We start from the raw sequence: 14,725 nt of genomic DNA, 5'->3' as shown, positions 1-14,725 counted from the left end.
CTTGGTGATCCAGGCTCTACACTGCAATGTGCAGGACTGAGTCCAACCACCCATATCCCAGACTTCCTAGAGCCCTCCCAAAAGGGGCCACACTAGCCCTTTGTTTATGGTGCAGTTTGGGAAAACCTGACTGTCCACCAAACTTGACTATCCAGAGGACAAAAAGTCAGACCCTGGGTTTGTGGGATACTTTTGAAGGACTTCCAGAGCACAAGTCCAGTGTGACGGCATATACACTGCAAAGCAATAATTCTTGAACCCTGGGTCAGGCTTACCTCAGGCTCAGAACTTCCATCACTGTGCAATTCTTGGGACCCTGGGTCCAAGCCCTGAGTTAGCATGATTTGCGTGTAGACAGAAATGGCGTTACGCTTGATCCAGGGTTTGACCTCTGAGCTTACACTGCAGTATAGACTTACCCACTGCCAGCATCAAGCTAGTCCATGCTCCACACATTTCTAGATACAGGGTTTATGGAAAGACACCTTCTTGAGCCAGAGTAGTAAGAGAAGTTACTATGTGGTGGGTTCAATTCCTGCTGTGGACAACATTTGCTTTTGAATTAAGATGTTCATTATGGTTCACAGAATACAGAAAGGAGTATCAAACCTCCTGGCAAATACAACAGGAGTAGGGTTGCCAACCCTCCCAGTTTCGCCGTGAGTCTCCTGGAATCAGGCCCTATCTCCCAGAGGCTACTGCAGCCAAACCGGGAGATTTTGGGTGCTAAGAGTCTGACAGTGCAGTGGGGCTAAGGCAGGCTTCATGACTGCCTTCGCCGCTCCTGGAAGCGGCCGGCACAATCCCTGCTGCCCCTGGGGAGGACAGGGGGTCTCTACACACTGCCCCGAGCATCGAACTCCGCAGCTCCCATTGGCCAGGAATTGCGGCCAATGGGAGCTGTGGGGGCAGCGCCTGCAGGCAGGGGCAGCACACAGAGCTCCCTGCTCCCCTGCAGGAGCTGCTACCAGAGGGATGTGCCATGCACTTTTGGGAGCCACCCATGGTAAGCGCAGCCCCCCTCACCCTCTTCTGCAATCCAACCCCCTCACCCCAGCCCAGAGCCACACCCAAACTCCCTCCCAGAGCCCGCACCCTGCACCCCCTCCTGCACCCACTGCACCCCAACCACCTCCCCAGGCTCAGCCCGGAACCACCTCTTATACTCCGAACCCCTCGGCCCCACCCCCTAGCCCAGAGTCTGCACCCCCTCCTGCACCTCAACCCGCTGCCCAGTAGAAGTCAGTGAGGGTGAGGGAGAGCGAGGGACAGGCTGGAGTGAGTGGAGACAGTGCCTCGCAGAAGGAGCAGGGTTTGGGGAAGGGGCATGAAAGGGGTGGGGCAAGGGTGTTTGGGTTTGTCCAATTAGACAGTTGGAAACCCTAAACAGAAATAACAGGATGAAGTCAGAGGGAATTAGGAGACAACCAGGTCTCCCATCTTGACAGCAACTCTCTTCTGCTGCTATAAAAGAGAAACCATGAAAATAAACAGCCAATCTGTTGGGTAATTAGGTCCAAAATATTAAGTTTCTGTTTTGTTTATATTTAAGTTTTTAAATTAAGGCTTTTTACAAGACTCCCTGCAATGTAATTTTTAAATTTCAAAATGACCATTTTGATTTAAAAAACACTAATATTGCACCTAATGCAAAAGAGCTAGAAAGAAAAGTAAACAAACATTTTTGACCAACCTGAGTGAAATGTAAATAAGTGAAACAGACATCCTAAATAATGAATAGTAATTTGAAATTGTAGTTATTTCTCCATTTCAGTAATCTGAAACATAGGCAACAAGAAAGTTTAAAGCTATTTCCAACTTGTCTTTACCTTTTGTGAAGAGAGTTGGGAATATTTCAGATTATATAACTTTTATAGTCATTCAGCAATATAATTGTGTGTAAAATCAAGAGCATTTTAAATGGACAAAACTTTTGCTAAATAATGATGGTAATTAGAGCTGATTAGTTTCTCCTTTTCCTCTTGTACTCTCACCACCCCAAAAAAACCTGAACACTCACCAGAACACCAGTTATTTCATCCTATATTAAATCTTCACAGAATACCTGCATTTTCCATTCTGGCAGTCAAATGAAAGAGTGGGATGTGTTCACGCAGTATCCAAAGAATTAAGCATTTATATGAATACAGTGTGTGCGTGAGCACAAGCACATGTATAATTAGAAAAGAAAGAATGGACTATTGTCAGTTTAGATGACATATCCATATACTTTCATTTGAGCAATACCCCTCTGACATCTGAAATTTGCTATGAAAATTAGATGTCTATCCCAGACAAGGATTAAAATATTCAAATTACAAGACTGAAAAATTGTACAGAACGTTGCAGTATTGTAGCTCTTTCAAAGATGATCTGCACAGAATTAAACTTTCTTTTATTAAAAAATCCTGGAGGCCTTCTTTAAAAGTTTTGGGATTTTCTAACTGCTTATTTACTTTAGAAATAACAGGTATATCATAACTGTCCTTCCTTGTTTTTGCTGAAGAACTACTGAGAGGTCTCAGGAACAATTCGAGTTTTAGTATCTTAATTGAAGGAGCAGAAGTGTTGAATCTTTAGTGAAGGCTCCTTTTCTTTAAACTATTAGTTGTTGAAGCTAAACATGTTTAAAGAAAGTTCAGTCTGATGAATAATCCCTTCCCATTTCAATTGCCCAACTTTCACTCCCTTGGCTCTTGTGATATTACCCATTTCACTGCTTCTCCTGTCAAAGTCTTCCAACCTGACTGACCTTAATTTCTAACATAAAAAACCAAGCAGAGCTCTTGTGATTGAAACCTTTCAGGCCACATTTATGTCATAAAGCAGCAAAAAGGGGCACAAGACTATTTCTTCCCCCCCACCCAATCAGGTTACCTTTGAAAAGCATGTAATTGTCAGCAATTCTTTCAAGCAACTTGGTATTGAAAGAAATTAAATCAATTTGGTGTCCCGAACATTAACATTCAACTTCTCTGTAGCAGAGTCATTTTAAACAGTGCATATGGAAACTATTATTGAAAATTTGCAAAGTATAAATAATTCTACTATATCTTAAAACTATTAATTTCCAGAAGTATAGAAACCTGGAGTGTATCACTGTGTAATCTTTGTCCCATATCGCCGGCTATAAATTAAAGCATGACACTGAGAAATAGCTACACAGTTGATTTAATTGGGATAATTGAAAGGACAGTAAGTTACACAGATGCCCACATATGAAACCTCCTCATAGCAAAAATCTTACTTCAATATAAGTCTACTTACACCAACTTTTATGTAGGCTAAATATTAAAAACTGTTTTCTCAGTGCTTTACTTCCATCTTTTTATGTAGGAAACTCAGGTTTGAAAGTAGTATTATGGTTTGCACAACAGCCAATGGTATTTGGAAGCATGACGAAGTTATGCTGTTAGCCCCTAAATGGTTGCGTTTTTGGTTTGTTTTTGTTAGGCAGGGAGTGGGGATAAGTAGTAAAGATGGTAGAATAAGAAGGGGACATGCATTTTGTGTATTCCCTAGCAGAAAGGCATGAAACACCATTTACAGCAATCTTGGCAAAGTAACTACTTCTCTAGCTGCAAGAAGAATGACATGAATACACCAAGATTCTATGATTATAGATGGAAACTGGAAAATCGTAATAAAGGTATTGCCCCAGAGATGAAAACTCTTTCAAGATAAGCTGTCATGCAAGGTACTCTGGAATCTGACAGAGCATATATCTGTAAAGTACTTACAAAAATAGAAACAATGCTAAGCAAAAGCATAAATCCACAAATAATATGATCACCATACTGATAAAGTGAAAGAATGTTTCCATGGATTTTAGCTAATACCCTACCCTCTCTTAATAAGGTAGGGTATCATTTTACCAAACTCATTCAGTATTTTTTTCACGCTGCTAGCTAAATATCAGTTCAGCCAAAATAATTTCAAACTATTTGTACAAAGCAGCTGAAACCTGCTCTGAAAAAAATTAAAGCTGTTTAACAATTCATTAAACATGCAGTTTGCATAAGGTCTACCTTAATAAAATGTACACCGTAAGTAACTCACATTTTTCTTTCAGACGCCAAGTTCAGTTGCATAACTTCACAGACCAGCTTCAGTACCTGTCTTTTCCCTACACAGCTCTGTATGACCTCCAGTTCCACAAGCAGAATCTCTCAGAGCTCATTTCATCATTTCCTGTTGGCTGCTGAAATCCTTGTAGCTCAAACTAAGGTCATTCCTTCACATTGCAGTGCTCTCACAGATCTCAGGTTTTTCCACAACCATTCCTGATATTTATGTACCGCAGTAATATGTCGGGACTGCCTTTCCTACATACTATAATAAATCTGAATGTTCAAAATGTAAATCTTTCATTCAAAGTATGAATTCACTGAAGACATTTTTAAGTATATGATTAGCCTAGTGAAGAGTTAAAGGAGAAAGTGGAGTTGTTTTTTTTCTTTCTTTTACTATACCAGTGAAATTGAAACTGTTGTGGTACCAATTTCCACAAATACACATGCACACCCCTAGTTAAGAGTTAGCTATGACGTTTCTATTTTTACAGACTTAAAAAGCTGGATTACTGTGTTTCAGGAAGAGTATGGGGGGGTTATAATCACTAATATAATGCTGACATGGAACAGAAGTAGGATAAAGGTAACCAATTTCAAGAAAACTAAATTGTTTCACTTTAAAGTGCAACGAGAGCTTTTGCTTTTTTTTTTTTTTTTTTAAAGTAGTAACCATTCAGATAAGTGATTTTTCGTTTAGATTAATTTTATCCCTGAAACCATCCCTAGCAGAAATTTCTTTTCTGTTACTATTAGCGAGGACTGACTGGCATGACATGCCTACAACAGAAGGCTCTGCTTGAAATAACGTAGGTAAACCTAAAAATGAAGAAAGATGAGTAGGTGGGGAAATAATAAGAAATCTGGTCCCCACAGCAACAGAGCAAACTGGAGGAAGTAGGGAGAGAAAGGCAGACACAGACCTTCCTATGTAGTGTGTCATTGGGATTTTTTTCTGAAGGTTAGGGCAGGGAATAGAGGTTGTGTCCTCTTCCCATATTTTCTAAGTCCCAGGTTACACTAGAAAAGGCTTCTAGTATAGTTATACTTGCAAAACCTTTTCCTAGTGTAGGCACAGCTTATACCAGCCAAAACAGTTCGGTTATACTGGTTTGCTGAGTGAAATAAGCTATATTGGCATAAGCACTTTTTTGATGATATAACTGCATCCATATATTAGGACTTTTACTAATATAGAAATGTCATTAAAAGTCACATTCCTAACCAACCTTACTATACTGGCAAAAGATTTAAGTGTAGACCGGCCTAAACACATCTAAATAGGTGTTGAGACTGAGCCCAAAAGAAGAAATTGCAGCTGTCACTGATAGATACCCTTCTGGGACACAAAAGGTCTAACCCTCAAAGATAATGACTGCATAAACCATCAAGGTACACCCACTCTTCAGACACCACACCCATCTCCCAAAAGATATTAAAAGTGCAGTCTAATAGTTATCTTTGTGCTATCAAGCTAATGACTATTTATCATTTAGTACTATTTAGTTACTTTATGCAACTGGAAAATATTCATTTCCAACCACAATGGTTCAAAAAGATCAGACCTTAAAACAATCACTTCTACCTCTATCCAGCAGAACTTTTTTTAGCAATGGTGCAGAACTTACTGACTCCAGAGCTCAGAGGAATGTAGTTTTCAGTACTATCCGCATGAAAGACACACCTGGCCTTTCTAATTCTTGTTTCATTTAACAAAACAGTGATCTGTTCCTTTTAAATGCATGAACAATGGAGCTTTTTATTCAAACTCTTTCCAAATCAAAATTTGAAAGGTTGAAGCAGGTACTTTAGAATTACAAGAAAACAGAAAATTATTCAGATCTGAGACTAAAAATATTTAAGGACATTCTAGTGCTTAAAATAGATAAGAAAATTATATTTTTAATTAAGTTAACTTTAACCTTTAAGCTAAACACACCAAATTGTTCTTTAGAATCATAGAATATCAGGGTTGGAAGGGACCTCAGGAGGTCATCTAGTCCAACCCCCTGCTCAAAGCAGGACCGGTCCCCAACTAAATCATCCCAGCCAGGGCTTTGTCAAGACTGACCTTAAAAACTTCTAGGGAAGGAGATTCCACCACCTCCCTAGGTAACACATTCCAGTGTTTCACCACCCTCCTAGTGAAAAAGATTTTCCTAATATCCAACCTAAATCTCCCCCACTGCAACTTGAGACCATTACTCCTTGTTCTGTCATCTGCTACCACTGAGAACAGTCTAGAGCCATCCTCTTTGGAACCCCCTTTCAGGTAGTTGAAAGCAGCTATCAAATTCCCCCTCATTCTTCTCTTCCGCAGACTAAACATCCCCAGTTCCCTCAGCCTCTCCTCATAAGTCATGTGTTCCAGTCCCCTAATCTTTTTTGTTGCCCTCCACTGGACTCTCTTCAATTTTTCCACATCCTTCTTGTAGTGTGGGGCCCAAAACTGGACACAGTATTCCAGATGAGGCCTCACCAATGTCGAATAGAGGGGAACGATCACGTCCCTCCATCTGCTGGCAATGCCCCTACTTATACATCCCAAAATGCCATTGGCCTTCCTGGCAACAAGGGCTCACTGTTGACTCATATCCAACTTCTCGTCTACTGTAACCCCTAGGTCCTTTTCTGCAGAACTGTGGCCGAGCCATTCGGTCCCTAGTCTGTAGCGGTGCATCGGATTCTTCCGTCCTAAGTGCAGGACTCTGCACTTGTCCTTGTTGAACCTCATCAGATTTCTTTTGGCCCAATCCTCCAATATGTCTAGGTCCCTCTGTATCCTATCCCTACCCTCCAGCGTATCTACCACTCCTCCCAGTTTAGTGTCATCCGCAAACTTGCTGAGGGTGCAATCCACACCAACCTCCAGATCATTTATGAAGATATTGAACAAAACCGGCCAGGGGACCGACCCCTGGGGCACTCCACTTGATACCAGCTGCCAACTAGACATGGAGCCATTGATCACTACCCGTTGAGCCCGACAATCTAGCCAGCTTTCTATTCACCTTGTAGTCCATTCATCCAGCCCATACTTCTTTAACTTGCTGGCAAGAATACTGTGGGAGACAGTGTCAAAAGCTTTGCTAAAGTCAAGGAACAACATGTCCACTGCTTTCCCTTCGTCCACAGAGCCAGTTATCTCGTCATAAAAGGCAATTAGATTAGTCAGGCATGACTTGCCCTTGGTGAATCCATGCTGACTGTTCCTGATCACTTCCCTCTCCTCTAAGTGCTTCAGAATGGATTCCTTGAGGACCTGCTCCATGATTTTTCCAGGGACTGAGGTGAGGCTGACTGGCCTGTCGTTCCCAGGATCATCCTTCTTCCCTTTTTTAAAGATGGGCACTACATTAGCCTTTTTCCAGTCATCTGGGACCTCCCCCGATCGTCATGAGTTTTCAAAGATAATGGCGGATGTGATTGCAGAGCCATTGGCCAACTCCTTTAGCGCTCTCAGATGCAAAGCATCCGGCCCCAGGGACTTGTTACCGTCCAGCTTTTCTAAATAGTCCCAAACCACTTCTTTCTCCACAGAGGGCTGGTCACCACCTCCCCATGCTGTGCCGCCCAGTGCAGTAGTCTGGGAGCTGACCTTGTTCGTGAAGGCAGAGGCAAAAAAAGCATTGCGTACATTAGCTTTTTTCCACATCCTCTGTCACTAGGTTGCCTCCCTCATTCAGTAAGGGGCCCACACGTTCCTTGACTTTCTTTTTTTTGCTAACATACCTGAAGAAACCCTTCTTGTTACTCTTAACATCTCTTGCTAGCTGCAACTCCAGGTGTGATTTGGCCTTCCTGATTTCACTCCTGCAAGCCTGAGCAATATGACAGGATGAGTATAAATATAGATAATAAGATTCAAAAGGTAAACTCACTGCAGATAAAGACAAAGACAAGACAGAGCTTGAAAAGAGACTGCTGAGTTTTGGATCATGTTTGAACTCTGTTCCAATGCTATTCCAACTTAAACCATGGTCCAGATTAGGCCTCCTCATTCACTTTTAATTTTAAGCCCAGCAATTCTCAAAACTGTGGGTCGGGACCCCAAAGTGCCAGAACCAGCATTAGACTTGCTGTGGCCAGGTGGGCTGAAGCAAAAGCCCAAGGGCTTCAGCCTGGGTCATGTAGTAATTTCAGGGGGGTCGCGGTGCACGGAAGTTTGAGAACTACTGTTCTAGCCAATTTCACTTTCAGATTCTCACACTGCAGCATGAGGTTGCCAACACTGTAAGGGGATATTGATTGCTACATGCATTTACAGGGAATTTAAGCATTTATATTTGTGCTGATTTAAACTGAAGACTTCACTGATATTTTTAAATAAAGACAATTATAAGGTTGAGAAGTTGCTCAGTTTTTATTGGAGATTGAGGAATAGCTGCATGGCCATCCCCACCAGTGTACCTTATGACTCCCCTTCACTCCTGCAGCACTCCTGGGGTAAGGGGGAACATCTTGGTGCATAACTTCAGTGTATCTTGCTGGTCTGCCCTTTGCCTTTTTGTATAAGGCCATTCTCTGCCTCCCACTCATCTTCTCAGTGTAATGTCATCCTAAAGGGGATGTAGAGAGGATTACTATCTAGCTCAACCCCAGAGTAACTCCAATAAACCCTCCAACACCGTATAACGATCTCTAAGGGGCAGCAAAGCCAGACTGAGAACATAATTCCCAACCCTGTTCCCAGACTGGAAACGTAATTCCCAATCCCAAGCTGCTCCTCCATTAATAAGGGTGTGTACTTTCAGGTTTGGCCAGTGCAGGTGCAGAGGTATTAAAAAAATGACAAGTCGTTATTGTTCATATTCCAGAGAGAGTATAGGATTATTTTTTTACATGCATTTCTTGCTTTACCTCTCTGAGATTTTTCCCACTCTTGGGGGAACCTTGGAGATGTTAAGTGGTATGTGCACAGCGAGTTTTTTCTGTGCAGTCTCTGTTGCATATCTTTGCCATTGTGTCTTGGAGGCTAGGTGGGAAGATGAGAAGATGAGTGGGAGGCAGAGAATGGCCTTATACAAAAAGGCAAAGGGCAGACCAGCAAGATACACTGAAGTTATGCACCAAGATGTTCCCCCCTACCCCAGGAGTGCTGCAGGAGTGAAGGGGAGTCATAAGGTACACTGGTGGGGATGGCCATGCAGCTATTCCTCAATCTCCAATAAAAACTGAGCAACTTCTCAACCTTATAATTGTCTTTATTTCTCCTGCAGACATGTTGAAAGTGCAGAGAAAAATATATAGGGCTCTGCAATGATGGCCTGAAGCATTCACTGTTACGCATCCGTAAGAATGTATGTTACAGGGCTCAATAAAATCTGCTGCCTTTGGCAGCACTTCAGTGTACTGCCCCCTTCCCTCCTCCCCCCCACCCCCCCAAAATGCTGCTGAAATTTGGCCCAGCTGCCCCATCATGACAGAGGAGTAGCTGGGACAAATCTGAGTGAGTTGCACCGCAACCTGGTGCACAGGGTTGCCATGCCACTCAAATATGGCCTGCCAACCCAAGATACTTCCTCAGAAATCTGCCACCCTAGGCAGCTTCTTAGCTTGTCTACATCTAGAGCACCCTCTGCACAGGGCATTTACAGGGGAGATACTCTGCAGCTTTACAGGCATGCAACATTGATGTCTACCTCACATAAATGAGAAAACTAATCAAAAACTTTTTTCCCTGTAACCGCAGCTCAATAAACTTTTGCATTTCACTCAAAAACATGTCTTCCTTATTTGAATACGACATGGGAGAGGGTCGAGCAGTGGCTGTCCACCATTTTGAGTCAGCAAACAGCAGCGGTAGTGTTCGCTGAGCAGAACAGCTGAGGGAAGGGGAAAGAAAAATAGTACATGAGCATGTGGTTTACACAGTGTGGGGCTGAAAATGGTAGCTATTGGTGGCTTTAGCAAAAGATGGGGGCAGATTGCCCAATCAGATTAGCCACCATTTTGAAAGGTAAATGAAGGGGTGAATGTTTCCTCCATCAGCCCATGCTGTCCAGAGACCTTGGAGTCGGAAAGACTTCTAGCTCACATCTGCCTACAACGGCTGTGGCCTTGGGGCTCCCAGAACAGAAGCTAGCATGGCTGTACAGCATAATAAATTAAAACTTAAGAAACTTTAAAAATATTAAACTTACATGCTGTGGTCCCCTTCATAGGATCAGTCTCCTCAGTCCCAGTCTGGGTTGCTGCCTGGGACTCAGGGTTGGTTGCTGCAGGGCAGAATTGGGCCTATGTTCTCCTGGCTCACATCAGGGTCCTGAGTCCTAAACAGATCTTAGCTTTCCAGAGAGATCTCTTCACTGGCCTCCTTGTGCCCATCCCCCACATGAGACTTGTTGGCCATCCTGGGAGAGGGTGGGTGCAAAGAGTAGAAAGGAGGGGGTGGAGCACCAACCAGCAAGCTGCACAAGCTGCCTAGGTTGGGTGGTGGTTTAGTTGTATAAAATCCTGTCCAGCTCCTCAAAAAATGGACAGGTTACATATCCCCGGACAGATTTTTTTCTTTTTAATTTTTTTCATTATAATGTAGGAGCTCCTGAGCTGTTTAGTCTCTGACACTGTTCAATGCCTGGATCATGGCCACTCAAAGACATCTGCCTAGCTGGCTGGCCACAAGAGCTTCCCACACTGATGCTTTCCCCCGGATGGGAATTAGATCCAGGGTCTCAGCGTGGCTCCAAGCATCTGCTCAGGGCATGTTGTAGGGCATCTGGAGTTTGTCACAGCTATTGAGACAAAACGGAATCCAGAAGCAAATGGACAAAATCTGGCTGTAACCAGCTTATAAACGGGAGAGGGACATCCAAATCAACTTGGCCCCAGAACCACGCTGGACACACAAATAAAAAGACACGTCAGTAATGGTTGACTGCAAAGTAGTATGAGATAGACCTTGGCAGATTGCCAGAGTAGCTGGCAGCATTGTATGCACAGGTACAAACCAGACTACCTTGCTTCGCAGCAAAGTCAGTTCACTTGAAAAGCAGACTCCAGAGTTCACAATAAATGCAGAGCTAGTGTACTGCAATGAACTGCATCATGTGTATGCAAGTGTTCTCAAACCAAATTAACTCAACTCAATTCCATGTAGACAAGCCATAAAACTAGTTAACATTTAGGACTTAACTTGAGTCCAGATTTATACCTAAAATACCTGTATAATTGTCCATCAAATGTGATACAAGCTCCCACCATCTATTTTACAAGTGCTCATGAACTGTTTCAGTAACACCATAAAAAGTACTACATTTAACATTTTGAAGTGCACAGAAAATATGCGCCTTGGGATATTTGTTTCAAAAGTAAATTTTGATTTCTGAAAGAACAGTGGCCCTATCACTAATGCAGAGTAACTGAATAAGATATGCGATGGCCATAAAAAAGTATATTATACTGCTTAAAAAATTAAACAGTTCATTTTAATGTTAGCGTAGTAACTCAGTTCTCTCTCACTAAATTCCAAATACTTAAAAAACTTAAATTAACGAAAAGGACTTGTCAAGCTAACAGCATTCAGATCTTAAGACAACAGTTTAATGTTCATGCCTTTGGACATTTATATTTCATTGTACGGGGGGGGAGAGGAGGGAAAATAACCGCCCTTCCTTTCCCAATCACTGCCACAGGGCATTGGAACATACGGTATGCTATGTAGCTGTAAATCAAACTTACTTTTTCATACCTGCCCCTGCAATCGTACGTTACAAAAAACTCAGCAACAATGATATACACTACAGTTTCAAACAACTGGGGTCGAACTGTATTGCGTGCTTGATGGACCAGTAAGATTTGGGAAAAGATGGACCAGTAAGATTTGTGCTTTTCTAACAGTAGTTACTCCACCAGATCAAGGAAAAGAAGTGATGGGCTCTGAAAGCCTAAGAATAATGGCTGTGACTCAGGACATTCAAAATGGAGGAAATCTTCCAAACTTGACAGGAAAAATTCCTTTCCCTTCACCACCAGAAAAAGTTTATGGCCTATTCCATTTTTCATTTTATATTAAATGAAATTAGTATAACTTCTGCTAATACTGTCAAAAGAGGGGTTGTTGTCAGGGTGGAAAGCCTTGATTTAAACCATCAACTTTTCCATTTGTACTTCAGTCATTTTATATACGGAGAGGTGCACTCTCATTGGTTAATATAACCATTAAAACATGTTGATTTACAACTAAAAAGAGAGCCTTCACCCTAGATTTTGTACATCTTTTTGCTACCTGGGAGAGTACTCTATAAACTACATATATTTGTTTAATTATATAGCTTAATATTTTCAGATTCTTATTAATTGTACTTTTTAGTATGTTGGAAAATGGTAAATGATATACTGCTTACTTAACTAGATAATTAACTGTTTGCTCATGTTCTATGTCAAGCTGCATTAGTATAGTAACTGCAATTTAAACACACAAAACAACATAAATTTTACAGGTTTTGTTTTTTTAAACAAAACAACCTTAAATGTTTTGGATACAAACTTCAGGTGTTCTTCCATGAGCTGCAGGGTAAGTGCAAGTCTACACTTAAAATGCTGCATCAGCACAGCTGCACTGATACAGCTGTGCTGCTATAGCACTTTAATGAAGTTGCTCTAAGCCGAAGGGAGAGAGCTCTCCTGTCAGCATAGTTAATATTTATGAAGAGGTGGTAGCTATGTCAGCGGGAGACGCTATGCCACTGACATAGCGCCATTCTTCACGCCCCGAACAACTTAGTTATACCAATATGGGTCTGTAGTACGGACCAGACCTAAGTTTTCACAGCTGGTGGAGTCATAAATGTTCATAATTTGAGAACTGAGCCAATCAGAACTCAGGCAGGGAGACACTATAAAATGGGAGTAAGACCACCCAGGTGGGCTCAGTGTATGATCCTGATGAGATACATGATATTGTCTCTTGGAGTCAGAGGCTGGGTCCCAGCGCCTGTGATAACTTTGCCAGTCTCTTGCACCCAGTAGCACACCTCTGGGTTCCTCACAGAATCAAGTCCTAAATACAATACATGACCTATTGTGCTATATTTATAAAGGTTCACTTCGAAAGTTAGAATCCAGGGAAAACTACTTTCTTTATATAGAAAAGTAGACCTTAACTTAACATATTTTATATAGAGCTGTTAAGCGATTAAAAAAAGTAATCGTAATTAATCACACTGTTAAACAACAGAATACTATTTAAATATTTTGGGGTGTTTCCTACATTTTCAAATATATTCATTTCAATTACAACACAGAATACACAGTGTGCAATGTTCACTTTATATTTATTTTTGATTACAAGTATTTGCACTGTAAAAAAACAAAATAGTATTTTTCAATTCACCTAATACAAGTACCATAGTGGAATCTTTTTATCATAAAAGTTGAACTTACAAATATAGAATTATGTAAAAAAACTGCATTCAAAAATAAAAATGTGAAATTTTAGAGTCTACAAGTCCAGTCAGTCCTACTTCTTGTTCAGCCAATCGCTCCGACAAACAAGTTTGTTTACATTTGCAGGAGATAATGCTGCCTGCTTCTTGTTTACAATGTCACCTGAAAGTGAGAACAGGCATTTGCATGACACTGTTATGGCCAATGTTGTAAGATATTTACATGCCAGATGCGCTCAAGATTCATATGTCCCTTCATGCTTCAACCACCATTCCAGGCGACATGCATCCATGCTGATAATGGGTTCTGCTCGCTAACAATCCAAAGCAGTGCAGACAGACACATGTTCATTTTCATTATCAGAGTCAGATACCACCAGCAGAAGGTTGATTTTCTTTTATGGTGGTTCAGATTCTATAGTTTCCACATCGGAGTGTTGCTCTTTTAAGACTTCTGAAAGCATGCTCCACACCTCGTCCCTCTCAGATTTTGGAAGGCACTTCAGATTCTTAAACCTTAGGTTGAGTGCTGTAGCTATCTTTAGAAATCTCACATTGGTGCCTTCTTTGCGTTTTGTCAGATCTGCAGTGAAAGTGTTCTTAAAATGAACAACATGTGCTAGGTCATCATCTGAGACTGCCAGAACATGAAATATATGGCAGAATGCAGGTAAAACAGAGCAGGTGACATACAATTCTCCCCCAAGGAGTTCAGTAACACATTTAATTAACGCTTTTTTTTGTGTGTTTGTTTGTTTTTTTAAAAAAACAAGCGTCATCAGCATGGAAGCATGACCTCTGGAATGGTGGCCAAAGCATGAAGGGACATACGAATGTTTAGCATATCTGGCATGTAAATACCTTGAAATGCCAGCTACAAAAGCGCCATGCAAATGCCTGTTCTCACTTTCTGGTGACACTGTAAATAAGAAGAGGACAGCATTATCTCCTGTAAGTATAAACAAGCTTGTCTGTCATAGCGATTGGTTGAACAAGTAGGAGGACTGAGTGGACTTGTAGGCTCTGACGTTTTACATTGTTTTGTTTTTGAGTGCAGCTATGTAACAAAAAAAATCTTCGTTTGTAAACTTTCACAACAGAGATTGCACTATAGTACTTGTATGAGGTGAACTGAAAAATACTATTTCTTTTATCACTTTTTACAGGGCAAATATTTGTAATAAAAAATATACTCTGATTTCAGTTACATCACAGAAAAAAATATATATGAAAATGTAGAAAATTTCAATTGGTATTCTATTGTTTAAT

General features: G+C 41.3%; 1 protein-coding gene across 3 annotated transcripts in view; it reads right to left on the bottom strand.

Annotated features, from left to right (window-relative positions):
• PACSIN2 (protein kinase C and casein kinase substrate in neurons 2) overlaps window positions 1-14,725 on the bottom strand; it is a 127,355-nt gene that overhangs the window by 77,855 nt on the left and 34,775 nt on the right. Inside the window, exon 1 of one of the 3 annotated variants that reach the window (XM_084617219.1) lies at window positions 4,060-4,152. The exons of the other annotated variants lie outside the window; for them this stretch is intronic. The gene's annotated coding sequence lies outside the window, so the exon portion shown is untranslated. Of the gene's footprint in view, window positions 1-4,059; window positions 4,153-14,725 lie in introns of those variants that run through there. 3 annotated transcript variants of the gene reach the window in all.

This window comes from Lepidochelys olivacea, assembly GCF_965140295.1.
Source record: "Lepidochelys olivacea isolate rLepOli2 genome assembly, chromosome: 1".
Classification (NCBI taxonomy): Eukaryota; Metazoa; Chordata; order Testudines; family Cheloniidae; genus Lepidochelys; species Lepidochelys olivacea.
This window is presented reverse-complemented; position numbering and strand designations above follow the sequence as displayed.